The sequence below is a fragment of the Danio rerio genome, chromosome 16 (assembly GCF_049306965.1).
Source record: "Danio rerio strain Tuebingen ecotype United States chromosome 16, GRCz12tu, whole genome shotgun sequence".
Taxonomy (NCBI): Eukaryota; Metazoa; Chordata; class Actinopteri; order Cypriniformes; family Danionidae; genus Danio; species Danio rerio.
The window spans coordinates 39,696,314-39,722,771 of record NC_133191.1 but is presented as its reverse complement, the minus strand read 5'-3'; the positions used below and the strand labels follow the sequence as shown (position 1 = coordinate 39,722,771).

General features: G+C 36.7%; 2 protein-coding genes across 9 annotated transcripts in view; one reads left to right on the top strand and one right to left on the bottom strand.

The window, feature by feature from the left end:
• The window catches only part of LOC137487942 (serine/threonine-protein kinase pim-2), a 101,994-nt gene that overhangs the window by 64,550 nt on the left and 10,986 nt on the right, over positions 1–26,458 (top strand). The window contains exon 1 of one of the 7 annotated variants that reach the window (XR_012392295.1): positions 2,776–3,120. The exons of the other annotated variants lie outside the window; for them this stretch is intronic. The gene's annotated coding sequence lies outside the window, so the exon portion shown is untranslated. Of the gene's footprint in view, positions 1–2,775; positions 3,121–26,458 lie in introns of those variants that run through there. 7 annotated transcript variants of the gene reach the window in all.
• Positions 1–26,458, bottom strand: part of LOC141378255 (uncharacterized) — a 77,105-nt gene that overhangs the window by 46,379 nt on the left and 4,268 nt on the right. Inside the window, exons 4-9 of one of the 2 annotated variants that reach the window (XM_073926343.1) lie at positions 25,987–26,062; positions 13,215–13,385; positions 12,531–13,053; positions 12,226–12,370; positions 11,889–12,122; positions 11,701–11,804 (exon numbers count right to left, since the gene is read on the bottom strand). The gene's annotated coding sequence lies outside the window, so the exon portion shown is untranslated. Of the gene's footprint in view, positions 1–11,700; positions 11,805–11,888; positions 12,123–12,225; positions 12,371–12,530; positions 13,054–13,207; positions 14,206–25,986; positions 26,063–26,458 lie in introns of those variants that run through there. The other variant, XM_073926344.1, reaches the window with a different exon arrangement.

Sequence of the window (26,458 nt, the reverse complement as noted above, 5' to 3'; positions counted from 1 at the left end):
TACAGCTGGAAGAGGCTAAAGCTAAATTACAGAATAAGATGGTCGTAAGACAAAATACACAAATGCAACAAGTCATTGCTCCTCTGACTCATGTACCTGCTATGTCGCCTGTGCAGCCACCACAACCTAGCCCACAACCACTAATTTCTTACACACAGTCACCATTATGCCTCAGCCCAACACAGCACAACAGACATACATACAGTAGCCAAACCAATATCATAGAGGGGGCAACAAAAAAAAAAAAAAAAAAAAAAAAAAAAAAAAGATAGGAGATATGGGGACACCAACAAGGGTTGTTTTGTTGTGTGGAGATTTAAACCACTGGAGAGATCAGTGTCCAGTGAACAGCCAACCTGCGGGGGGTTGGGATCCTCGAAGAGGTGGGGCTGCTGGTCGAGGCAGGCGACCAGAACCAATACAAACTCTCCCGTCATCCCCAGCCCCTAAACCCCGGGGGAACCAGGTGCCCACTCAATTCCCGGTGTGGGACCTGGGGGATGAGGCGGAGACTTATTGACGGGACCCACAGAGAACCAGCAGGGGGGGACAGGCCGAACCCCACTGTAGATAATGGTCAACGCTAGGCCATTAACAGCCTTGGTGGATACTGAGGCCACACTTACTAAAGTCACGAAGGGGGCAGTGACTGATGATATGTTGTCAAGTAAGACAATTGAAGTAATAGGTTCTCTGGGGAAGCAGAAAGATGGCCAGCTACAAAAACCAATACCCGTCACCGTGGCTAACCAGCAACTAAGCCACAGTCTTCTCTACTCAACAAATGTGCCTGTGGCCCTTCTGGGGAAAGATTGATTAGTTAAACTGGGAGCCAGCATATTGGGTTCACCTGATGGGGTTATCATCACCTTCCCTAATGACAGGTCATTTAACTGCTCAAAACATGGGGCGTCATGAGATGGACAGTGGTTACTGTCCACATGCAAGTAGTGGGAGGGTGCTGATATCTACTAGGTGGAGCTGGACAACACAGGCTAAAGCCCTCACAGTTTGGTCTCCCTATACAACCTTTGGAAACCCAGGATTAACCAATTAGGCATTCACTTACCACTATCTGACCCCCTACACTGCACACTGTTCTATAACAGAAACGATAAATTATACTATGAAGATGAATTCTTGTCACTAGTGGGCACAAAATGGGTGTTACAGGGAAAGGGTCTACTAATTGGCAAAGAGGGGGTGGTCACCCAAATTAACTGATGAACAATAAAAAAGGTATGAGATGGCTGACACAGCTTTACCACATGTTTCAGTTGCCATAAATCCAGTGCATGAAGCCGAGGAGTTGGGAACAATGACAAAACCGAAAGTCGCAAATTGAAAAAAAAAAAAAAAAAAAAAAAAAAAAAAATCTCTAATGTTACGTAAGCCTTACATTAACCATAAAAAAGCCTATAATAACTAACACACTTAGTCATATCAGTTGGGAATTAAACCTAATTTACTTTCTGACATTTCAAAAACAATATAGAATAGTTTCAATTATAAATGCCATACATATAATAACCGACTTTCCTGTGATTGTGCACCTATCACTGAATTGTGTCTAAAAAAAAAAAAAAAAAAAAAAAAATTAATTAAGGCCTGTCTTGACTGGACTGTAATTGACATCTCCTCCTAGAGTTCTGAGTTTGCTGATGGCTGTTGTTTTAGAGCAGATGATGGAAGTCTGAGGACAGGTTAGGGCATATAAATTGAAAAAGTCTAAATGATACCAATGGTTGAATTACTTAAGTTAGCAAAAGATTTAAGGGTTAACATCTAACTTGAATGCGCATATGTGGGTACAGCTGTACATGTCAAATTGCCACAGTGGCGGAGGTCTGGTTTCTTTACCTCCTTGGGTCGACCTATCTCAGGAACAGAAAACTGTTGAGCATTCCTTTGGTCTGGCTCATTTTCATGGTACTGCCGGCATTAAATATAATTATAGATATGAAAGAAAATTGGCTAAAATCTGTGTACACACTAAAATTAACTGACTGAATGTTTTGCCTATTGCATTAATGTCTATACATTCTTCTGCAACAGGACCCGACTTCACACCTTTTGAGCTTTTGACAGGTCGACAGTATCCTGGCCAGAGTTCTGCGCTGTCCCTGGAAAGCATTTACACCATTGTCACCGAGATGTTATCATGACAAACTAACTTCTTTGATTGCAGCTTTTGTCTTTTTAGGTTACTCCTGACAAACAATCTAAGGAACCAGTGGCCAATGCTGCTGATTGGGTAGACCTTTGCCTGTTTAAGAGGAAGTGGAGGAACTGCTGGATATGGTGTGATCTCTTATGAGATCAAGAGAGGGAATTGTGGAATTATATTTTTATGTGGAATTATATTTTTGTTTTTAAATGTATGTCTAAGATTGATATTAAGTTTTGCTATTTTTTACTGATGAAATGCTCATTGTTTGAAATGTGAGCCTATCGCTTTGTTTGAAATGTGAGCCTGTCGCTTAAAGCTTCGCTTCTAGAGAAACGGGGTTTTTCCACAGAAGTAAGACGAGAGATCTGAGCTCATGGAAAGCTGTGCTTTGGTACAGGATGTGGTTTAACACCTGCAAGGAACCAGCATTTCATAGGCGTATCTCAGTCTGTGTAGGGGTGCATGTGTGTTTTGTGTGTGTTTGTGTGTGTGTACAGGCTGCTGGCTGATTCTAACTGGCTGAGATGAGATCTGATGATGGATTGGAGGCTCATCGAGAGTGGGGAGGAGACAACCAAGAATAAAAACTATTGTTTTATGATTGTGCGGCACTACTGGAGCGCCCAGTGTGCCTTATGCATGGTGGCTATTCAGTATTCCTGAGCTCAGACATTGTTGATCTGATTCTCTCTTTTTTATTAAATTTTGATTACTTGATAAAGTTAAGTTTCCTGCGTCTACTTTCAAGCGAATCCTGAACTCGGGGAGGGAAAAACCATTCCCTACAAGAGCCACACACATTCATTCATGCTTTAGCATGACGGTTTGTTTTGTTTGTAAGTCACGATATGTGGCAGTGTTTGACTTCTACAGACGGAAACTTACCTGGAAGAAAATTTGTGACTATTGGAGTTTGCAACTGCAATAAACGTAAACATCTTCGGAAACAAGTAAGACTGTTCGTTTCATTTACACTACATCAACCAGAGGACAGTGTGCGTCAGCTGGGTGCCTGTCTAACAACATCTCAGGGACTTCAAGCAATAGGCTTAGCCTCTACAAAGCTATATTAAAATACAGCATGCATGTTAATACAGGCAGAATGTGAACAAACTCAAGGTACGGCTAATATGCGCTTGCTTTTTAATGCATTTAAAAAGATTTGCGGCCATTTTATAGGCTACAGGCTATGGTGTAAAACAATGTTTTTTTTTTTTTTATTTGTATGGTAAAGGACAATGCACATTGATTTGAAACTTTTAATTGCATTTTTATGTCCTGTAAATAATAAAAGTTGAATCAGATTAATAAAATCGAATCTGAATACCTGCAAACGGGGCCACGGTTACTTTTTTTTCACTGACTGGCATGACTGGCAAACGCGTCAGAAAAAAAACTGCTGAATCTCTGCAAATATTTGGTTAACTTATAAAACAAATGTATGGTTTAGTGATGTTGGTAATGCATAAAAAATTGCAAAGCAGAATTATTAAAGTTATTATTTCATTGATCTGAACATAACCATTTATAGTATAATTACTAACCCGTCGTCTAAAATATTAAAATAATAGTCTATTATTTTATTCGTGGCTAGAGCTTGATTAAATTGATTAACAAGCCATGTGCTTTTGTTTGTTTGTTCTCGGTACTGGGTATACGCAAAACATTTTCTAAAATGTCAAGCAGTATTGTCTATAGCTTTAATTAATTCAAAATATTAAAAATAACAATAATAAAATTATAAAAATACAAAGATAAAAAGAGCAGCATTTTGCTAATTGTAATAGTCCTTTATATTTATATACATGTGTTTTTGCATATTCGTTATTTCACTTGATGCATTCGTTATTTAATGTTTGAATACTGAAATAAAAAGCCATCGTTTAAAAGGTTATTTCACCATCAAAATGTAGCCTGTTATATGTATCATTAAGGTTTTATATAAAACTGCTGTGCAGTGTAAATGGGACCTTAATACAGTTTAAAGCGAAGTTGTCTGTAAGGATGATGGGCATGGCATGTCTATTGTTGTGGCTCGCGTTGTGAATATTAGAAAATAACTGTCGGGTGAAGGCTTTATGGTCATGCGGAATTGTCTGCTGCTGTCATGGCTCAGCAGGCAACACCCTATTCAGCTAGGCTATGTTCGGTGTTTTTATGTACAAATTCGTTTTGGCGAATGCTAGAGCGTAATACAGATATTTTAAATAACAAGTAGTTCAGTCCAGAAGTGGCTGTGCATAGAAACATTCATTTTCATAAGGCCCCATATTTAATGCGGTTTGGTTTTAAAACGCATAGGTTTTGCTACGGTTACACCATCCGTCCTCGGGAGTTTTGGATTTTGTGTAACCATGTTTGTGGAAAACACTTGAGGGTGGAGACATACCCCTTCCCCCATCTCATAACCAAAAGCTTGTCTTTCAGGTGTTAATGGGCATCAGTGAGACCGAAATCATGTCGCATTTCCACTGTCGGTCTATAGCTCGCAGCGCGTAACGCAAACCCAGCCCCCAGAACGTCCCCCGACTGTTGGCATCGTGCATCCGTTAATAACTCGGTAGAAAATGTATTTTATAACATCCTCATTTAGACACAGTCAAACATTCAGCCCAAATGCACTGGAGAGACCTGAAACGTGTTCCCAAAAATGTTCTGTTTGCACAATTTGATTATTATCATCATATCCAAATACTTTATAAATAATATTCTAAACCTTCTCTGGTGTTTATTGTTTTTAGAAAATATCTAAAATCTTTTAAAAGAAAATATCTTGTAAAATAAAAGTTTGATTTGGCTTTAACGGTTTTATTTATGTAGGCTATATAGGCCTACCTAAACTGTTATAGCTTGATTTTGCTTGTTTTATATTGGTTTATTTATTTAATGCGATTTTATTATATCCAATAATGTAATTCTTTAAATTATATTTCAATGTGGCTGAGGCTTATCAAGATATGACACTTGTTTTGAGTCTACAAAAGGTAATTTGTAAAGTTTTATGTCTTTCTGTTGTATTCATATGGTGTATTATCTGCAAAATAAATAACAAAAAGAAAGAAGCCGCTAGCAGCATCAACAGAGCTGTGAAGAGAGCGCTCTTTTGCTCGGTCTCTCACACACAACCTTTATGTCTGCTGTGTCTTTGTGTAGATTATTATGCGTTATTGAAACATCAAGGGGGACGCAGCAAAATCACTTATACATTAAAATTGTATTATTCTATGCAACAGCCTTACATTTAAAACGGAAACATAAGGGCGATTATAAGCAAAAAGACCTCAGCCTATAAGTCTAGATGTTTTCTTTTCCTTTTTTATTTATTTGTTTATGTGTTTGGCACATGTGTGCGATAGAAAAACTAGTGTAATTACGGCAAGCCATCTTTCCCAGACTCGGGGCAAATTCCGCCTTTTCTTTTACTCCGTCCCGAAGCCCCAGCTGGCCCTCCTGCCATCCACTGGGTAAAACATATGCTGGATAAGTTGACGGTTCATTCCGCTGTGGCGATCACAGACTAATAAAGGGACTAAACCGAAAAAAAAATAATGAATGATGAATGAATGAATAAATTAATAATAATAAAATAAAAATATGGTAATAATAAACACAAATGCCGCGTAAGCGGTCTTTTTTATTTTTAGAGATGGTACATTTGAATTGCCTTCAAATGATGGATCTGCGACAGAGAAACTAGGGGTTTTGGGGGACATGCATCACTATATCCTTTTTTCCCCAAACTGTGCATAGTTCAGCTGCAAGTTACTGTACGTCTTTTTTTGAAAAAGCACCCCATGTCCGCTAGTGCCGCGCGCCTCTTTCTCTGGGCAAAAATGAGTTGATTTTTAAAATAATAAATATATAGATTAATTAAATTTTCAGCAAAAGAGACATTTATTTCATATTTCACTATGCATTTCATCTGATCTTTATAGCTTAATTAAACACATATTGTCAAAACCCACACATAGGCCTATTGTATGAAAATGAAAAGGGCATTTTTTGTTATTATTAGACTATTATTTGTTATTTGTTGCCTAGGCTATTTTCACATTTGAGGTGCTTTATTGGCATGACAAGTAACTGTACATTCGTTTTGCCAAAGCAGTGCGCGTCTCACAAACAAGACAGTGCAAAAAGGGCAGTAGTGAAAACAAATATGAAAATAACATATAATAAAAAAATGATTAATAAAAATAAAAATAGAATAAAAAAATATAAAAATAAAAATAGATTTTTGATAACATTAAACAGGATAAAGGTAATAATAGTAGCCTATTATCAAAAGTAAGTCCACATAAAGAGTTCCAGTATTTGTGTGTTGGAGACAGGAGCGGGTATTGTTGGGTGAACACACAGCAGCACACACACTCCCCCAGTAAGATGGGTTCTGTTCGACAGGGACTCAAAGTTGTTTTGTATGTGTTGGATTATCGGGTAGAATTTCTCCCGGATCTCGGAGTATTTAGTGCACTCAGTTAGGATATGCAGCTCCGTCTCAATCAGCTGCTGAGGGCACAGCCGCTTCTCCACCGGCAGCCATGTTTTTTTTGTGCCGGCCCATCTTTACGGCTAGCTGATGTCCGCTGCCCGCTTCTAACATGTTAGAAAATACTGCAAATCAAGCTGTCGGTATCTCCCCGCGGTTGAAATTGTTCGTTATTCGGAAAAAAAGAAGAATAAATATCAGCGCGCAGTAGTTGCTTTCTAGATCATTTTAGGCCTATATTCAGCTGTTTTAATCTTGCAATTCTGATAATTAGAGATAATGTCTGTTTTTATCAACTTGTCTGTCATTTATTTCTCATTTGCTACTTATTTTATTAATTTGTTGATGTTATTAGTCGCTTTTTAGGTGCTGCTATGAATAAAATAAAACTATTAAAAAGCACATTAAAGACTACTCATAAATTAAAACATTCATAAAGGAGTATCTTATGAAAAAACACCAATTACCGGGGTCTGCTTTTGGTTTTAAAAGAATCAAGCAGCTTTAAAAATATAATTTGCTGAAGAGAAATGACAGGGAAAAAAAGATTGAACATATCGGGACTGTTAAAAGAACATTCCTCTTTGAATTATTCTTTCGAGTCCGACACATCAGCTAAGATTATGAACGACGGAGTGTCTCTCCTGCTTCAGTGGCGTGTCCAGCTGGTTATAAACGAGGAGGCGGAGAGAATGCGCTGCTTAGTTTCGGCTCGATATATTTAAATAAAAACTAACAACGAGTTGCTTATAACGCTCAAAAAGTTAAACTCAAATGCACAACCCTTGTTGGTTACACCTGCGGGATGCACAATGAACCTAACGCGCCATTATTTTAATTCTATATTCGTGAAGAATGAGCCAACCGCATATGCTTAGTCCTGTTGGTCGGGACTCTGCTTTATAACTTATTAGTTTATTACAATAATCACACTTAGCTTTGCCATCGTTCTTCACCACATAGCCACTCAACACATCTTGCGGTCCATCTTTAATGTTTAGATTATTGAAGGTGCTATTGACGTTTTGAGAAAAAAATTAATAGTACTGAAACTAAATTATTGAAAATAAACTTGCGGGAGTTCATTTATGTCCTGCGGCAACATTATTTTTATTACACTTTAAGTGATCTGCTTAAGGTAGGTCACGTTTATCAATGGTAAGTTTTAGCCTAAGTTTACATCAATAACATAATGTGCATTGTCCTTTACCATACAAAAAAAAAAAAAAAAAAAACATTATTATACACCAGTTGCCTGTAGCCTATAAAAAGGCCGCAAATATTTTTAAATGCATTAAAAGGCAAGCACATACCTTAGCCTTAGTTTGTTCACACTCTGCCTGTATTAACATAAATGCTGTATTTTAATATAGCTAATTTTGATTAATTAGCTTTAACTGACAGCCTTTTCTTCTTTTTCCGCGGTTATGCGGCATTATATTTCACACGCATATGCAAGGTGACTGAATATGAAATTAAAATACAAAACATACTGAGCCATTAAGTAAAAAAACAAAACAAAACAACAGTTATACTTTAAAGCAGAACATTGACGTTTTAAAACAAAAAACGGAACTGAAACTAAATTATTAAAAATAAACCTGCCAGACTTAATTTATGTCCTATTTTCATTATTCATTTATTTTCATTATTCGTTTATTATTATGTACTATAATTGAAACATAAAATGAGATCGTAATTATAATCAACAACGAAAATGTAAATAAAAACGTAAATTAAAAATATAAATGAACATGTCTAGTCTTAGTTCTATCAAAACAGCAAACACTACATCTCTCTATATTTAGACTAAAAGACTGCTTTATTTATTTATTTATTTATTTATTTATTTAAGACTAAATATTTGTACTGAATGTTTGTGCTTTCATTTTAGTTGTCTTTCATTTCTTCAATTCTATTTTCCAAAACGAATCCTCTTTGCACTTAATAAGTTTACAATAAACCAGGTAAACAAAATTTAAATGTAAGTTGAGGTGATCGCAAGTTCACAACTGTGAGGTGATGTGCTCTTCCGGCAGGATAATCTATATTATTTTGCTGTTTTTTATGCCCACGTTTAAGATTTGAGATTATAACATTGCCATGATAGTCAAAGAAATCAAAACATTATTTTCACCCCAACGCAATTTAATCGGGCACTGAAGGCTAATAACTTAATTCTTATATTTGCTTTTTGACTTCTCACCATGTATCTTTTCTACAGCATAGTATAGTGTAAGAGCATGTCTATTACCAGAAAAACTAAATTAAAATTATATTTTAATTGAACACATCACATCACATACAGTAAGCTACGCCTACAGAACAGTCTGTTTAGCATTGTGAAAAGGCAAAGCTGAATATCTGTGGTTAAAGTGCCACCCAGCGGTCAAATGCTGCTGGCGCATCAAGTACCGCCGTCGCCGCGGTATGAATGGCGGCACAAGGAACACATTGAAGTAGTAACATCTGTATGTCCTTTTGGATGGTAAATATTTTAAGTGGTTTGATTTCTATTGAGTTTATTTTAGGTAACTATCAGAGGAGGGTAGAAACTTATTTGTACTCGTGTAGCTTGATGACTAGCATATACTGTATACACCAGAATGCATAAAGGGTTATAATAAGGGAGAAGATCATTGTATGGACACTGTCACAATATGTGGATGATTGAATTATCTACAACTTCACAGAGCTCTAGTTCAATTAAAAGACTTGAGTGGAGACCATTGCTCCAAACAGTGAGATGATGACTGTTTTTAGTGTTGACTGGATAGAGAATTATTCTGTAAACAAGCACAGTTGAGAAACTATGATGAGTAGATGATTAGAGGTAGCATCAGGAGCAGATTATGAAGCAGGGATATTTATTACATCTGTGACAAGAGAAGTATTTCCTAAATTTTGAAATGCCTTCAGAAATAAGTTCATAATGGGTTTGCATTCATAAAGTAATCATGAAGTTAATGAGTGATAAATAAATAAAAACATCTAAAGGAGTATGAAAAATTATGAATAAAACAAAAGAGAGAGTAATTGTATTATGCTCAGTTACCAGAAATGGCTGAAAGAGATGAAGATGATCCAACAAGACCAACCCTCAATGAAATATGTGAAAATAATAAACTTAATGGGATTAATGTGTTAACAAGTGCATTGGTGAGTGATGGCATGGAAACTGACAGAAACAAGCATCTAACACCGCATCGCATGAACTGCTATTGGGTCGACCCTTGAAAGAAACCTTGCAAGAAACCTTGCAAGAAACAGCATGACCCTTGCAAGAAACCACATGAAACTTTGCATAAAACCTGGCATATAATCTCACCTATAACCTTGCACATAACCTCTTGGAATGGTTTGCAAAGATGTCTAATGCAGTAGGGACTTTAATAAAGAAACAATTAATTGCCATGTGCATAGCGATATCTGTGCAGGAAACCAGAAAGGAGCCATGTGAGAGAGCAGAGATATAAGGTCCAATTGGTCCAGCTGATCGAGTCTATCTGTGGATGCTCTGGAGAGCTCAGGAGGAAAGGACCATATCTGGATGAGGGCAAATCCAACAGCTGCCAAAGTGGATGCCATTGATGAGGTACCAATGCCTCAAAGGAGCGAAAGGGAACAACTCCAGCAAGGGAAAGCTAACTGGAAACAGAGGAGCCTGAATATTCCAAAGCTCTAAACTACTAAGTGCCACGTGTGGAAGCAAGAGTTTATCAGAGCAAAGAAAAGAGTGATTCTGATAATGTGCCTGAATACCACATACAGAAGTGCCACAAGTCAAGGGATGATGAATGCACAACTGCAGATTTCAGAACTCAGACTCTCAACCACACATCTCCATTAACAACTTTTCAAAGTCTAATGAAGATGCTGATAGCTTGGAATAAGAGAAACAAGGATGAGCAAATATCAAGATCAACATTTGATGCTTTTTACATTTGCATATTGATTTTGTTTGCATATTGCTTTCATGGTACCTATATATAATATCACTTCAGTATATTCTACATGAGTGTGAAAACTAGCAGCTAGCACTGAACCAACTGAATACTTATGCTTAAAACATTGTTGTCTTTGATGTGTTAAGAGAAAAACAGAGTACAGTCTTTTACTTCCTTCAAATCAAAAGTAAAAGGGAAGATGTTTGGCTGGACTTCTGTCAAAGTACAGTGGCATAATCTAGTCAATTGATAACAGCTATGTGACTAATATCAGTCACTAGATAGAGGTAATTAAGAGAACTGGATTATGAAATTGCACTTTGGGGTTAAAAGACAATAATATTAAGACTAAAGTCTTAAGAGGAGGGATTGAAGAAGATTTTATTCTCTCTGTATGAAGTATTTTCTAAGTGTAAAGCAGTTAATTTTCTCTTCTCAAAATGTATGTAGTGTTTGCAGCAAACATGCCAGCCTGTGTTAAAAATACAGTGATATGTCTGTGTAAGATGAGTATGCCTGCACAGGAGCAACACTAGGAGAAGGCTGAGTGACTGATTGTGTAGAATGACTGAATATGTAAAGCACTGATTATTTATGTTAAATACTTGTATGAAGCTATATGTGTCAGAAGTTAGAATGAGTAACATATTATCAAGTTATTATCCTATCATGACAATGTATGTAAACACTTAGTTCCTTTGCATAAGTTGCATCTATACTTTACTGACATAGACCTGTAACATCTCTGTTGACATGAGCTAGTGGGCTGAGAGCCAAGCATAGCAGGACCCCTTAGACTAAAAACCTATTCAAAAATGGTCAAGAGTTAAAGAGACTTAGGGGTGTGTCAAATAATCCTGTATAAAAATTGTAACAAACACACTGAAACTTTAGAAGGTGTCCAGGAGAGACTTCAGAAAGCTCTGGGGTCTGCTCTGCTCTTTCTCGGCTTTATTATGGAGAATAAAGTCTATTTTCTGATATTCAAAACCTCTGGTCTGATAATTTGTAATTAATGAGAAGTCAATATTTACCACAACACATATTGATCTACAATTCAAGTGAAGTAGAATATTACCAATATGAAGTAACACCTGTTCTAAGGTCCTTTTCATTAGCTCCTCCTTCAGTCTGGTCCACACTTCATTTGTCACTTTTGACTTGAATCTGGGATGCAAGGCTGTGCCCTCTCATCCATCTGATATTCAAGACAAAAACACTGAGTCAATCACTGAATAATTCTAATGAAAACAAGAGCAAATTCAGCAGGATTACACTGCACCCCTGGTATCTTTTTGAGAGGTCATTCCAGATAGGGTCCTTGATGGTCTTTGTGAAGGAGGAGTCCTCTTTATTCACTGTGAAGTGGTGCTGGAGCTTATTTAAGATAGGCAGAATCTGACCCAAGTTTTGGCTCCTTTCAGCAGAGACGCAGAGGGTTGAAGTGTAAAGTATCTTTGTAATTTTGACAAACTCTTCTGCTTTTCTAAAATCCTCATCAGAAATTCTCTGCAGTCTGTAAAATATGATCAGATTCATTAGCTGGACTATAGATTCATGAGCAAAATCGTTTACACTGAAAATTGAATAAGCATTTAAAATGAGAACAGAGTTTTTACCTGTCCTTGTCCATTAATTTCTTAAGACGATGGTCCATGGAGGTGGCCTGGAAGGCAGAGAACTGCTCTAGGAATCGCTCCACCATGAGGAATAAGCTATTCCACCTTGTTTTCACATCAAGGATGACAGCATGTTCTGGAAGACCTAAAATGGGAAAGAGAAATTTATGTTTGTGTTTGTGTGGTTATCAAAGTGGCTGTTTATTTGCAGAAATGTTTTACTGCATGATTTAGCAAAGGATTTTTATTAACTATTTGGCCAAAGAGTTTTGCACTAAGGTTCATCTATTCTGATTTCTACCTACCGAGAAGATGCTGCTTCTCTTTAAGGATAGGTTTAGCCAGGGTGGATCTTTTCAGCCACACCACCATTGCTCTGATCCTTCCTGCCCACTGTGAGACTGAGGTAATTGTGGAAAGCTTCTGAGCAGCAATATTGAGAGTGTGAGCAAAGCAGCCAATTTTTTTAATACTCATCTCTTTTTACTGCTACATCCATGTTTGCTGCATTGTCACAGCAACTACTCTATCCTTTATATTAAATTCATCAAGAATATCTCTTATCTCTTCTGCTAAAATGTCCCCTGTCTGGGATGTGTATACTGCCCTTGTATGTCTTTCATGGAACCCTCTCTGACAAAGTGAAGTGACACTGTCAGGTAGTGGTCCTGTGCAATGCTGATCCAGCCATCAGCAGTCACAGCCACATCTCTCACATCTTGCAACTCTTTCTTGATATTTTCTTTTTCAACTGCAGGTATGAGGGTATTTGAGAGCATGTCTCGGCTGGGGGACTGATATCTGGGGTTTAAAGTGCTTATCATCTCCCTATATTTGACATCATCAAACACAAAAAAGTAACATTAGCATTATTTTATCATTGTTGCTTACTATAAAAAGATTTAAAAATTATCTAGGTTAAGAGACTACCTACAAACATGGCCAACAGCCTTAATGGTAATAATATTACAACATCATTTACAGCTTACTGTTCTTAGCTCCACCATGAAGCCTCCACAGGAGAAAAAGGCAGCAAACTTTTAACAATAAAATTTGTAACGGCCCTGTGGCATTCATCTTTCCTTTCCTTGTTCATTTTTCTGCCAGTGCAATGGATTATCACTTGATGGTATCCTAATTCCAGGGTCAGCAGGAGCAGACTATAACATTAATGTGAAGAAAACTTGAAAGCTAAACTGTTAATGCAGCCAAGGATAAGGACATTTAAATAAGACAAGTTTAATGTGAGGTAAACTTTATCATTTACCGTTAACCTTAAAGCATTTTAGTATCAATTTAGCTAGGTATTTAAAGCCATCGGATCAGTACATAACGCTGCACAGCATACATTAGGTCCAAAAAAAGAATGAATACATTTTCCCCGCACAAACTTAGGCCCCGTTCACACTGTCAGGTCTTGATGCCCAATTCAGATTTTTTTGTCTGTCCGTTTACACGTTCTTTTAATTGTGACCCATATCGAATTCATGCGTTTACACTTGCCATACAACCTATGATGCATGCATAAAGGCGGGTCCTAGCATCTGTGCCACACTAGCCACGATGGAAGAAATTTTCTTTTTAGCTCTACGAAATACGTGGTGTAGTATAAGCAGCAAATGGTTCAGTCCAGATTTACCCCCACGCAGTTTATGTAATGGTACGGCCCTGATGTGTGTGTGTGTGTAAGATGTAGCCTGTGTGCGCACTGGTGTTAAAGGGAATAAAGTTGTTCTATGTGTAGCCCGCAGTGCGTGCATTGATAACGTTAATAGCGTAAAAATTACAACACGAATTTGCCCAACTTGAAAATGATTTTGAGGCGAAGGAGGTGGGGAAGGGCCTGCATCGCAGCTAGCGCTTATTGTTTATATGCTGTATGATGTCCTACACCACTGAGAGGAATTTGTGGTACGAGAGAGATCTCAGGTCTAGTGGGAGCAAATAATGGCGACTGACCACCGTCCTCCATGTTTCCTTTGTTGTTGTTGTTTTTTCCCACGTCGGAATATCCACACACGCTCTCTCTTCCACATTGCACCACATTGTCACAAGTTTAAGCAAAAAAAATCGGAATTGGGTCACATTTAACTGGTAGTGTAATCTGGGCCTTAGCTTTAACGGTACACAAGCAAGAAGTGCTAAAAACTGATTTTGTATGTCTGTTTGCCTTTCGGAGCCCCAACCATCGCGCAGTTATCCTCATCAGTCATGGAAGACGACGCTTGTGGTGGGCACGTTGTTGGAGGCCCTGAGTCAGGAAAATACTAAGAGGATGAAGATAATGACTGCGTCGGAGCAACTTTCTGCTCGTAAATTAATTCTGTGTACTGTCACGGGGACTCTGCAGATATCATAATGTCAAATTTAAGACCTTTTACGACCTTTTTAGGACCATTAAGTATTACATTTAAGACCTATATCGCAATATCAAAAACACGCGAGAGAAAATGTAAAAGCATTAAATTAGGGGTAAAACAAAGTTATTTAAATTGAACAGTGGTAAAGTCAGATTAAATGCACCGTTGAACTACAGAAAAAACAAACATCTTATGCAGATTTATACTTTCACCTGGCACCGCATCGCACAACTCACAAAACAGATTAAGGCTTTTATACTTGACACGTTCACCATTGAGATATTTTTTTTTAATGACAGGCGGCGCTCCAAAAAAACAGAAAGTAAAATCAGACGAATAAAAAGATAATCATTATCATTGAAGATGTTTTTGGGGGCCTCTTTTTTTGTTGTTTTAACAAACTTATCCCTCAGGTTTTTCCAAAGTTTTACAAAAACTTTCCTCCTTTCCGATGGCTGTTGCAATTTCTAGCCAATAATTATTGGTCATTCTGGCAAGCAGAAATGTAACCGTGATAGAAAATAGGTAATAATAGGTATAAATTAGGTATTTTAGGTATTATAGCTTACTGTACTATTCACTCTTTAAATAAATGCTACTATCAATCCCATTTTATCACTAAAATAAAGTGAACTAGTGTCTGCTGTAAAGTGTTTTGTAAAGTACTTCAATTACTCTGTTGTGGTAATTCTATAGTTGCTATTGTAACACAACTACAGTATGCTGAAGCTTCTTTGGAGAGCAAAAGCACGAAAGGAGTCTGACTGAGCGAGAGCAGATCATTCGCACGTGAGCAGCCAGTGTTTTGAGAGCTCGCAAGCAGTTTTGTCCATGAACAAAAGGAAACCGGCGCGCGAGCAGAGATTCGCTCTCTCGTATTACAGCACTTCTTACTTATAAAACTGCACTTGCGACGTTTGTCAGTGAAATCATGTTGCGTGCACTCAAAGCGAACTTCCGCAAACACAGCGATGATGTCACATTTGCCGCGCGCACTGGGTTTAATATCAGAAAGCTGATTGGCTATTGAAAGTTGACCTTTTTGTAGTTGTAATGCAAATTACAATTGGACTAGTGAAATAAAGAACTACAACACCCCAAAAACCTAGCAATAACAACAAAAATAAAGACCTGTGCAAAAATATTTAAGACCTAGAACAGCAAATTTAAGACTTTTTAAAGCCATAAATTTCGATTTTTTTATTTTAAGACTTTAACACTTTTTAAGACCCCGCGGGGACCCTGTGTCAGGTGTTTTATCATATTTGACGTGTTGCCAGTCTTGGTCGCGATAACTTTACAGATATTGCATCGTGCGCTGTTGCCGTCAATCTTTGCATAATGTAGCCATACTTTTGATTACTTAAACATCCTTTGCATTAAATGTATGCTATGCTCTAAAGTGTAGTAGTGTACGCATTACAGCCTCACATTTGACAAGCTCTGAGTGAGTGCGCGTGACCGTCGTAAACTACTGATTTTCAAGACAGCCTCGCTGCAGTCAATCACCAGCATTTGACCCGGTCACGTTAAGGATGGCTCAGATTTTCTAGCTCACTGACGTTGACAAGATTATACCCTTGAGTATCGAAATTTGGTACCGAACGCAAAAGAATTTTTCGATACTCGATAGTAGCAAGACGATTCGGTCGATACCCAGCCCTAATTGCAAGGTATTCACACACAAAGTAGGCCTACCTGAAACTTTGAATTAGAAAAAGCTTAATAATACATTGGACAGATCATCAACACACTGATTTCTCCTCTTTGTGCTGCTCAGTTTTTGAAAGTGTCCGATTGAGTTTCTTCTTCTGAGGGGAATACTTTAAGTGCTGCCAATAGTTAGTAAAGCCTGGCTTATTGTGGTCAAAGTAGTTGATTATATTAATAAAAGTGAAACTGACAGGAGCAGTATGGATTGTCATTCACTGAACTTGTCATTAACTAAACATGATGTAGCCTAATATAGGCTATTCTGAAACTGTGAATATTTTGCTGTCATTTTAATTATATTAAGACTTTATTCAACAGACCACTTTGTGTTTTGGCGCTGAAGCATATAAGTGGACCTTGTTTTAAACTTTCTCCGTCTCACTCAAAAAAGGAAACATAAGCTGGACCACAACATATATCAATGTCATAATGAATGCTCAAATAATGTAGCCTATAGTTTATAGCAAGCATCATGTTTAGTTAGATTGTGTGTTTGTCATATACAGTCAGCCTATAGGTCTGTTATTTTTACTAAAGAAGATTTACAGATGTTACTACTTCAATGTGTTCCTTGTGCCGCCATTCATACCGCGGCGATGGCGTTACTTGATGCGCCAGCAGCATTTGACCGCTGGGTGGCACTTTAACCACAGATATTCAGCTTTGCCTTTTCACAATGCTAAACAGACTGTTCTGTAGGCGTAGCTTACTGTGTGTGATGTGATGTGTTCAATTAAAATATAATTTTAATTGAGTTTTTCTGGTAATAGACATGCTCTTACACTATACTATGCTGTAGAAAAGATACATGGTGAGAAGTCAAAAAGCAAATATAAGAATTAAGTTATTAGCCTTCAGTGCCCGATTAAATTGCGTTGGGGTGAAAATAATGTTTTGATTTCTTTGACTATCATGGCAATGTTATTATCTCAAATCCTAAACATGCGCATATGAAAAACAGCAAAATAATATAGATTATCCTGCCGGTAGAGCACATCACCTCACAGTTGTGAACATGCGATCACCTCAACTTACATTTAAAATTTGTTTACCTGGTTTATTGTAAACTTTTTAAGTGCAAAGAGGATTCGTTTTGGAAAATACAATTGAAGAAATGAAAGACAACTAAAGTGAAAGCACAAACATTCAGTATAAATAAGTAGTCTTAAATAAATAAATAAATAAATATATATATAAATAAATAAATAAAGCAGTCTTTTAGTCTAAATATAGAGAGATGAAGTTTGCTATTTTGATAGGACTAAGACAAGATATTTTCATTTATGTTTTTAATTTACGTTTTTATTTACATTTTCGTTGTTGATTATATTTTACTATCTCATTTTATGTTTCAGTACATAATAATAAACGAATAATGAAAATAAATAAATAATGAAAATAGGACATAAATTAAGTCTGGCAGGTTTATTTTTAATAATTTAGTTTCAGTTCCGTTTTTTTGTTTCAAAACGTCAATGTTCTGCTTTAAAGTATAACTGTTTTGTTTTGTTTTTTTACTTAATGGCTCAGTAAGTTTTGTATTTTAATTTCATATTCAGTCACCTTGCATATGTGTGTGAAATATAATGCCGCATAACCGCGGAAAAAGAAGAAAAGGCTGTCAGTTAAAGCTAATCAAAATTAGCTATATTAAAATACAGCATTTATGTTAATACAGGCAGAGTGTGAACAAACTCAAGGCTAAGATATGCGCTTGCTTTTTAATGCATTTAAAATATAAATAAATGTTTTTTTTTTTTCTTTTTTTGTATGGTAAAGGACAATGCACATTATGTTATTGATGTAAACTTAGGCTAAAACTTACCATTGATAAACGTGACCTACCTCAAGCAGATCACTTAAAGTGTAACAAAAATAATGTTGCCGCAGGACATAAACGAAGTCCCGCAAGTTTATTTTTAATAATTTAGTTTCAGTACTATTAATTTTTTTTTCTCAAAACATCAATAGCACCTTCAATAATCTAAACATTAAAGATGGACCGCAAGATGTGTTGAGTGGCTATATGTGGTGAAGAACGATGGCAAAGCTAAGTGTGATTATTGTAATAAACTAATAAGTTATAAAGCAGAGAGTCCCGACCAACAGGACTAAGCATATGCGGTTGGCTCATTCTTCACGAATATAGAATTAAAATAATGGCGCGTTAGGTTCATTGTGCATCCCGCAGGTGAAACCAACAAGGGTTGTGCATTTTAGTTTAACTTTTTTGAGCGTTATAAGCAGCTCGGTGTTAGTTTTTAATTTAATATATATTGAGCCGAAACTAAGCAGCGCATTCTCTCCGCCTCCTCGTTTATAACCAGCGGGACACGCCACTGAAGCAGGAGAGACACTCCGTCGTTCATAATCTTAGCTGATGTGTCGGAGTCGAAAGAATATATCAAAGAGGAATGTTCTTTTAACAGTCCCGATATGTTTAATCTTTTTTCCCCTGTCATTTCTCTTCAGCAAATTATATTTTTAAAGCTGCTTGATTCTTTTAAAACCGAAAGCAGAGCCCGTCAATTGGTGTTTTTTTCATAAGATACTCCTTTATTAATGTTTTATTTTATGAGTGTCTTTAATGTGCTTTTTAATAGTTTTATTTTATTCAAAGCAGCACCTAAAAGCGAATTTATCCTCAAATCGTGGCATGACAGCGATGTCATGTCGCATATATTGCCTTTTTTTCTGATCTTTTTGCATAAAGGTTTTAATCAAAAGACAGGTAATTTAATTACTTTCGATGTGCTAAAATATTTGTTAAATAAATGTTATTTTAAAAAAGGCATATGCAATGTGCTCTGACAGGTAAAATCAGATTCTTTCTCTCTTTTAAGTTCAAAGCAAATTTGAATGCCAAAGGATTTTAGATGCATATTCAAGACTATATGTAGTATATTAACATCAACAAATTAATAAAATAAGTAGCAAATGAGAAATAAATGACAGACAAGTTGGTAAAAACAGACATTATCTCTAAAAGTTATCAGAATTGCAAGATTAAAACAGCTGAATATAGGCCTAAAATAAATCTAGAAAGCTTGCGCACTGATATTTATTCTTTTTTTTTTCCGAATAACGAACAATTTCAACCGCGGGGAGATACCGACAGCTTGATTTGCAGTATTTTCTAACATGTTAGAAGCGGGCAGCGGACATCAGCCAGCCGTAGAGACGGGCCGGCACAAAAAAAACATGGCTGCCGGTGGGGAAGCGGCTGTGCCCTCAGCAGCTGATTGAGACGGAGCTGCATATCCTAACTAAGTGCACTAAATACTCCGAGACAGGCACGTGCACATAGGGCTCAACCTGTGCAGTGCACATGCCCTTTTTAGTGCCCTTCCAAAATGATCAAAAGTGCCCCCGCGACGCGGCACACCCTCGGTCCCGCTCTTCAAAAAATTTATCCTGCACATGCCACGGGCCTGCTCCGAGATCCAGGAGAAATTCTACCCGATAATCCAACACATACAAAACAATTTGAGTCCCTGTCGAACAGAACCCATCTTACTGGGGGAGTGTGTGTGCTGCTGTGTGTTCAACCACCCGCTCCTGTCTCCAACACACAAGCTGGAACTCTTTATGTGGACCTACTTTTAATAATAGGCTACTATTATTACCTTTATACTGTTTTATGTTATCAAAAATCTATTTTTATTTTTATTATTATATTTTTATTTTTTTATTCTATTTTTATTTTTATTAATCATTTTTTTTATTATGTTATTTTCATATTTGTTTGCACTACTGCCCTTTTTGCACTGTCTTGTTTGTGAGACGCGACGCTGCACTGCTTTGGCAAAACGAATGTACAGTTACTTGTCATACCAATACCAATAACCACCTCATACCAATAAAGCACCTCAAATGAAAATGTGAAAATAGCCTAGGCAACAAATAACAAATAGTAGTCTAATAATAACAAAAAAGGCCCTTTTCATTTTCATACAATAGGCCTATGTGTGGGTTTTGACAATATGTGTTTAATTAAGCTATAAAGATTTGCCTATCAGATGAAATGCATAGTAAAATATGAAATAAATGTCTCTTTTGCTGAATATTTAATTAATCTATATATTTAATATTTAAAAAATCAACTCCTTTTTGCCCAGAGAAAGAGGCGCGCGGCACTAGCGGACATGGGGCGCTTTCCCAAAAAAAGACGTAGGCTACAGTAACTTGCGGCTGAACTATGCACAGTTTGGGAAAAAAAAGGATATAGTGATGCATGTTTCCCAAAACCCCTAGTTTCTCTGTCGCAGATCCATCATTTGAATCACGTTATAAGTAAAACGCACATAATGATAAAGCACACCATCATCACGAGGGCAATTAAATAAAGACAACCTAAACATATTTTTAATTGTTTATTTATGTAATGTGAGTTTTTATAACTTTGTTCTTTAAATTATTTCAATATAACTTAGGCTATTCTATCGTGATGACACCATAAAAGGCCTTCAATGCACTGATATAGGTAATAGGGATAAAATAAAAAGCCGATTTCACTATTGACCCTGTTTTTATTCATTGACGGCTTCCCAACGCCGCAATTCTGTTGCGCGAAAAAAAGCTGCTGCAAATAAGCAAATTTATGACAATACACATTTAATAGTTTCATGAAAGTAGTAGCTGGTGTGCTTCATCTGCGTGATTCTGATTTGACATTCTTCCGCTAAACTTGCTCTGTGTTGAGGTGTAAATGGGCTATGCTCTTTGCTATTGAGGCTAACACATCAAGGTGTAAATGAGCTATAGTTCTCTTTGCAACTTTCAATTTTGAGGTGGGGGAAGTGGGAAGAAGCAATTCAAATGTACCATCTCTAAAAATAAAAAGGCCGCTTACGCGGCATTTGTGTTTAAAGATTATTACCTTATTTTTATTTTATTATTATTAATTTATTCATTCATTCGTTCGTTCATTTTCTTTTCGGTTTAGTCCCTTTATTAGTCTGTGATCGCCACAGCGGAATGAACCGTCAACTTATCCAGCATATATTTTACGCAGTGGATGGCAGGAGGGCCAGCTGGGGCTTCGGAACGGAGTGAAAGGAAAGGCGGAATTTGCCCCGAGTCTGGGAAAGATGGCTTGCCTTATTACACTAGTTTTTCTATCGCACACATGCGCCAAAATAAAAAAATAAATAATAAAGGGAAAGAAAACATCTAGCCTTGAGGTCTTTTTGCTTATAATCGCCCTTATGTTTCCGTTTTAAATGTAAGGCTGTTGCATAAAATAATACAATTTTAATTTATAAGTTACTTTGCTGCGTCCCCCTTGATGTTTCAATAACGCATAATAATCTACACACCATATTAAAGACACAGCAGACATAAAGGTTGTGTGTGAGAGCCCGAGCAAAAAAGAATCAGAAATGGATCACGCACGCACAAGAAAAAAGGCAATTATGCAACACATGACATGCATCGCTCTCAATTGACGGGCTCTGCTTTCTGTTTTAACATAATCAAGCAGCTTAAAAAATAATTTGATGAAGAGAAATGACAGGAAAAAAAGTAAAAAAATAAAAATAAAAAGATTAAACGTATCGGGACTGTTAAAAGAACATTCCTCTTTAATATATTCTTTCGACTCGGATACATCAGCTAAGATTATGAATGACGGAGTAGGCTATCTCTCCTGCTTGCTTCAGTAGCGTGTCCAGCTGGTTATGAACGAGGAGGCGGAGAGAATGCGCTGTTTAGTTTCGGCTTGATATATTTATATAAAAACTAACACCGAACTGCTTATAACGCTCAAAAAGTTAAACTAAAATGCACAACCCTTGTTGGTTGCACCCGCGGCATAAAAAACCTAACGCGCCATTATTTTAATTCTATAATCGTGAAGAATGAGCCATAAGATTGAGATCGTTGACGGTGCTCTCCAGCGGCAAGTTCCTGGCGAGTGAAAAAATTTGTATGCAGAAATAGGACAAGAGGAAAAACATTTTAAATTATATAACAAGCATCGTATTCTTTCAAATCCTCGCCCAGTTTTAGTACAAGTTGTGTTATTTATATTTGTGGCTGTGAAGTTTATTAATATATATATATATATAGGCTATATATATATATATATATATATATATATATATATATATATATATATACCTGACCAGCGCTGACAGCAAACGCATAAAGGACAGAGTGAAAGAATTTCTACGGTCCACACGAACCTCTGTTAGCGCCCACCGACGTCTTCAGTATTAGAGACAACTTAAAGAAAACATTCAGCTATTTTTGTATTTCTATTTGCTTTTTTTCCTCAGAATAAATATATCCTCTTAACCAACTGTATGACTGTTTTTTCCCGATTATACGCAAAAGAAATAGTTTTTAACGTGTTTTTCATGCTTTATTTCTAACACGTTTATGAATTATAAGTTTTAGCCTAAGGTTACCAGACAAAACAACAATAACAACATTATTATACATCATAGTAGCATGTAGACAATAAAACATAAAACAGGCAACATATCGACTCATGCGCACACATGAGGCCCGTTGCCAGCCTGGTGAAAGGGATGGTTCTTTTTTTTCAAGTGGACCTTTTTGCAGTTATACGCCTCAGTTTCCATTTAACTATGAGATTTAAATACTACATTTTTGTGACTTTTTTGCTGGATTAGCCAGTCAGATGTCATTATAACCACACTTTTTGATGTACTAAAATATTTCCTAAAAAGTGCAGTTAAAAAATTCAAACAAGAGAAATTTTTAAAATACAAATTTATTAAATCATATGTCATTAGAAAAATAGCAATCTGTTTTAAAGTTTTAAAGTAAAAAAAAAAAATATATATATATATATATATATATATATATATATCATTTATTAGACAAAAAACACACTGGCCAAACCTTTGACAGCTTTTTCTTCTTTTTTCGCGGTTATGCGCGCATTAGCCTATATTTCATATGCATATGTAAGGTGACTGAAATTAAAATTAAAATACAAAACATACTGATCCATTAAGTAAAAAAACAAAACAACAATTTTACTTTAAAAAGAAGAACATTGACGTTAACATTATTTTATTATACTTTAAGTGATCTGATTGAGGTAGGTCACGTTTATCAATAGTAAATTTTAACCTAAGTTTATATTAATAACATACAGTGCATTGTTCTTTACCATACAAAATAAAAAATAATAAAAGAAACATTATACACCATAGTCGCCTGTAGCCTAAAAAGGCCGCAAATCTTTTTAAATGCATTAAAAGGCAAGCGCATATCTAAGCCTTGAGTTTGTTCACACTCTGCCTGTATTAACTTACATGCTGTATTTTAATATAGCTAATTTTGATGAATTAGCTCTAACCTTTGACAGTTTTTTTTTCTTTCCGCGGTTATGCGCGCATTATATTTCAAATGCATATGCAAGGTGACTGAAATTGAAATTAAAATACGAAACATACTGGGCCATTAAGTAAAAAAACAAAACAACAGTTATACTTTAAAGAGAACTTTAAAGAGAACATTGTTGTTTTGAAACAAAAAAATAACTGAAAATTATTAAAAGTAAACCTGCTAGATATGTCCTGCGGCAAAATTATTTTATGAAGCAGTATTCAACTTAAGCTCTTTAGACCATGCGCCTGACCGTTTCTTAGTGTTTCACCACATGTCCTTAAATACATAAGGCCTATTTTTATTATTTTTCATTATTCGTTTATTATTATGTACAATAATTGTGACATAAAATTAAATAGTAAAATATAATCAACAACGAAAATGTAAATAAAAAGGTAAATTAAAACATAAATGAAAAGGTCTTGTGTTAGTCCTACCAAAATAGCAAACACTGAAAATCTCTTTACATTTAGGCTAAAAGACTGCTTTAATTTTTTAATTTAGGCATACTTAGAATATTTGTACTAAATGTTTGTGCTTTCATTTTAGTTGTCTTTTACTTCTTCAATTCTATTTTTCAAAAAGAATCCTCTTTGCACTTAAAAGTTTAGAATAACAATAAATCGTGTTAACAAATTTTAAATGATTAATAAAGGAATTATAAGGCTTTGACTTATTGTTTAATCTCATTTACAAGCACAAAAGCATATTTAAGGCTGCTGTGTGGGCTATTTCTGTCGGTTCGCATCCCATCCCTTTGCGCCCCCTGGCGGCTCATTCACAAACTGCGGTCATACACTAAAAACCAAGTGTGCCGCAAGCCTACGTTTGAGTGAAGGTTTCGGCCGTTAGATCGCCCCCTGGGGGCTGGCTGCAGTACAAGTCATAAAGCCCGCCTCCTCCGTGTTAATGAAGGAGACTTGAGCCCAAATAAAAAAAAATATTACACTTGCAATAAAATGTCCCGAAAGATGGTTCTGGTCGATTAAGGCACTGGTTATTGTGCTGAAATAGGTGCAGATCTTCATTTTTGTAAACAGTTTGTTTTTAGCAGTAATTTAATGCTGGGCGTGTCATCGTGATTGACAGCTGTGATTGACAGTTTCTCAAAGCGCGGCGTCTGAGCTTCGGCAGGAGACTGAAGTAGACTGAAATGTTATTATTCGATTTCTGTGTTATTTTACCATGACAAAATGAGTTCAGCAGTAAACTATAGTTTCTGACATACATGATCCTGGTGGAACACTGTTTATTCGCTAAGTTCAGGGCTTTTTTCGGGCTTTATTAGTTTGCTGATACACGCCTAGCCACCCAGATAGCAAAACACAGTTCCGGCTAGATTCTCGCCTGCCGGAGACTTATCTCTTAGAGCTCAGACTGACTAATGTTACCTCTGCTGGACCTACTCCGGATGCCTGGACTCACTGCCCGATTCCAGTCCGAGTCAATCGAGCCTGATGCGGCGGCCGAGCGAGCAGGCGCTGCCGCATGCGAGCCGGAATCACCCCGCGACGCCGCGAGTAAGTTATGCGCTGCGGCCTGGAGCTGGCGCGATTGAATATATAAAACCCTCATATTTGTTAACGTTATTATTACATCCATTTGTGTTGATATGACAGCAAACGCATGCTGAGAAGTTCGGGGGGCGTAGTTGATTTTACATAAAGCGTTTGATTGGAAGCTCGACTCTGCTCATTTTCGCGGCTCCTCCTCTGGCTCCATCAGACAATCCTTCTGCGCATGTCTGGCTCCAATTTCAGCAGTCTTTTGCGACAGTTTGTGCCCGTCAAGCAGGCGTTTTGCCCTCAAGGCGTTCAATGGGAAAAAGGGCTGTCGCGTCGTCCATATTTTTTACAGTCATTGCTAAAAACAAAGCGGCTCCTATTTCAAACGGCGGCGGTATATGACGCGGCGGTAATAGTCACTTTGAACTCTCACCTACTGTATCATTTGAGTTTATCACCAGAGCTATAGAAACTGTATTATGCTTAGAAAAAAAAACAGCACAGTATCAGATCTGTATTAATCAATGCTCAGAATTTTTGGTATCGAGATCGGATCGGTTCCAAAAAAAATGGTATCGGTGCATCCCTAGAAAAAAATAAAGGTACACAAACTGCCATGATGTTTCAAGGGGTTAAAAGAGAACATGGTTGTATTTTTGAGTGCAATATGTACACTTTAGGTTTTGGTTTTAAGATACTAATGTGGAGCTTTACATACAAACACAAACTTTGAAAAGCCCCAGCTTTAGCACAATTACTGAGAGTGTATTAGCATTTCATCATCATCATCATCAAAAAAAGAAGAAAAAAGAACATACCTGAAAACTTGCGTAACAAACATCCACCACAGATGTTGGCCAGTTTTAGAAACAATTTCACAAGTATATCTGAAAGCTTGAACAGTTCAATTATATTAATACTAGGGATGCTCAATATAATCGATTAACCGTTAACCAAAAGGGTGCGTTTGTAACCGATTAATGCTATCAGTTAAACCATGAAACATATTATTTGATATATTTTTAGTTTGGCTGCATAAGGGGCCGATTGAATGCGCCTTTGCGTTAAGAGGGGCATCTTTTGCTCGCGGCTCATCCCAGAGCAGCAGTTTGTGTTGTCAAGACAACTACAGAGAAGTTTTAAAGAGCATGGTTTCCGCTACATTCATTCTTCCATGGCGGGGACCAAAATGCATCCCGCCACGGCTACATTATCCATTCAAAACATTCAGTTATTGTTGTTGTTTTTAATAGCGGATTATAATCGCATCAAAATGTATTAAAAGGTAAG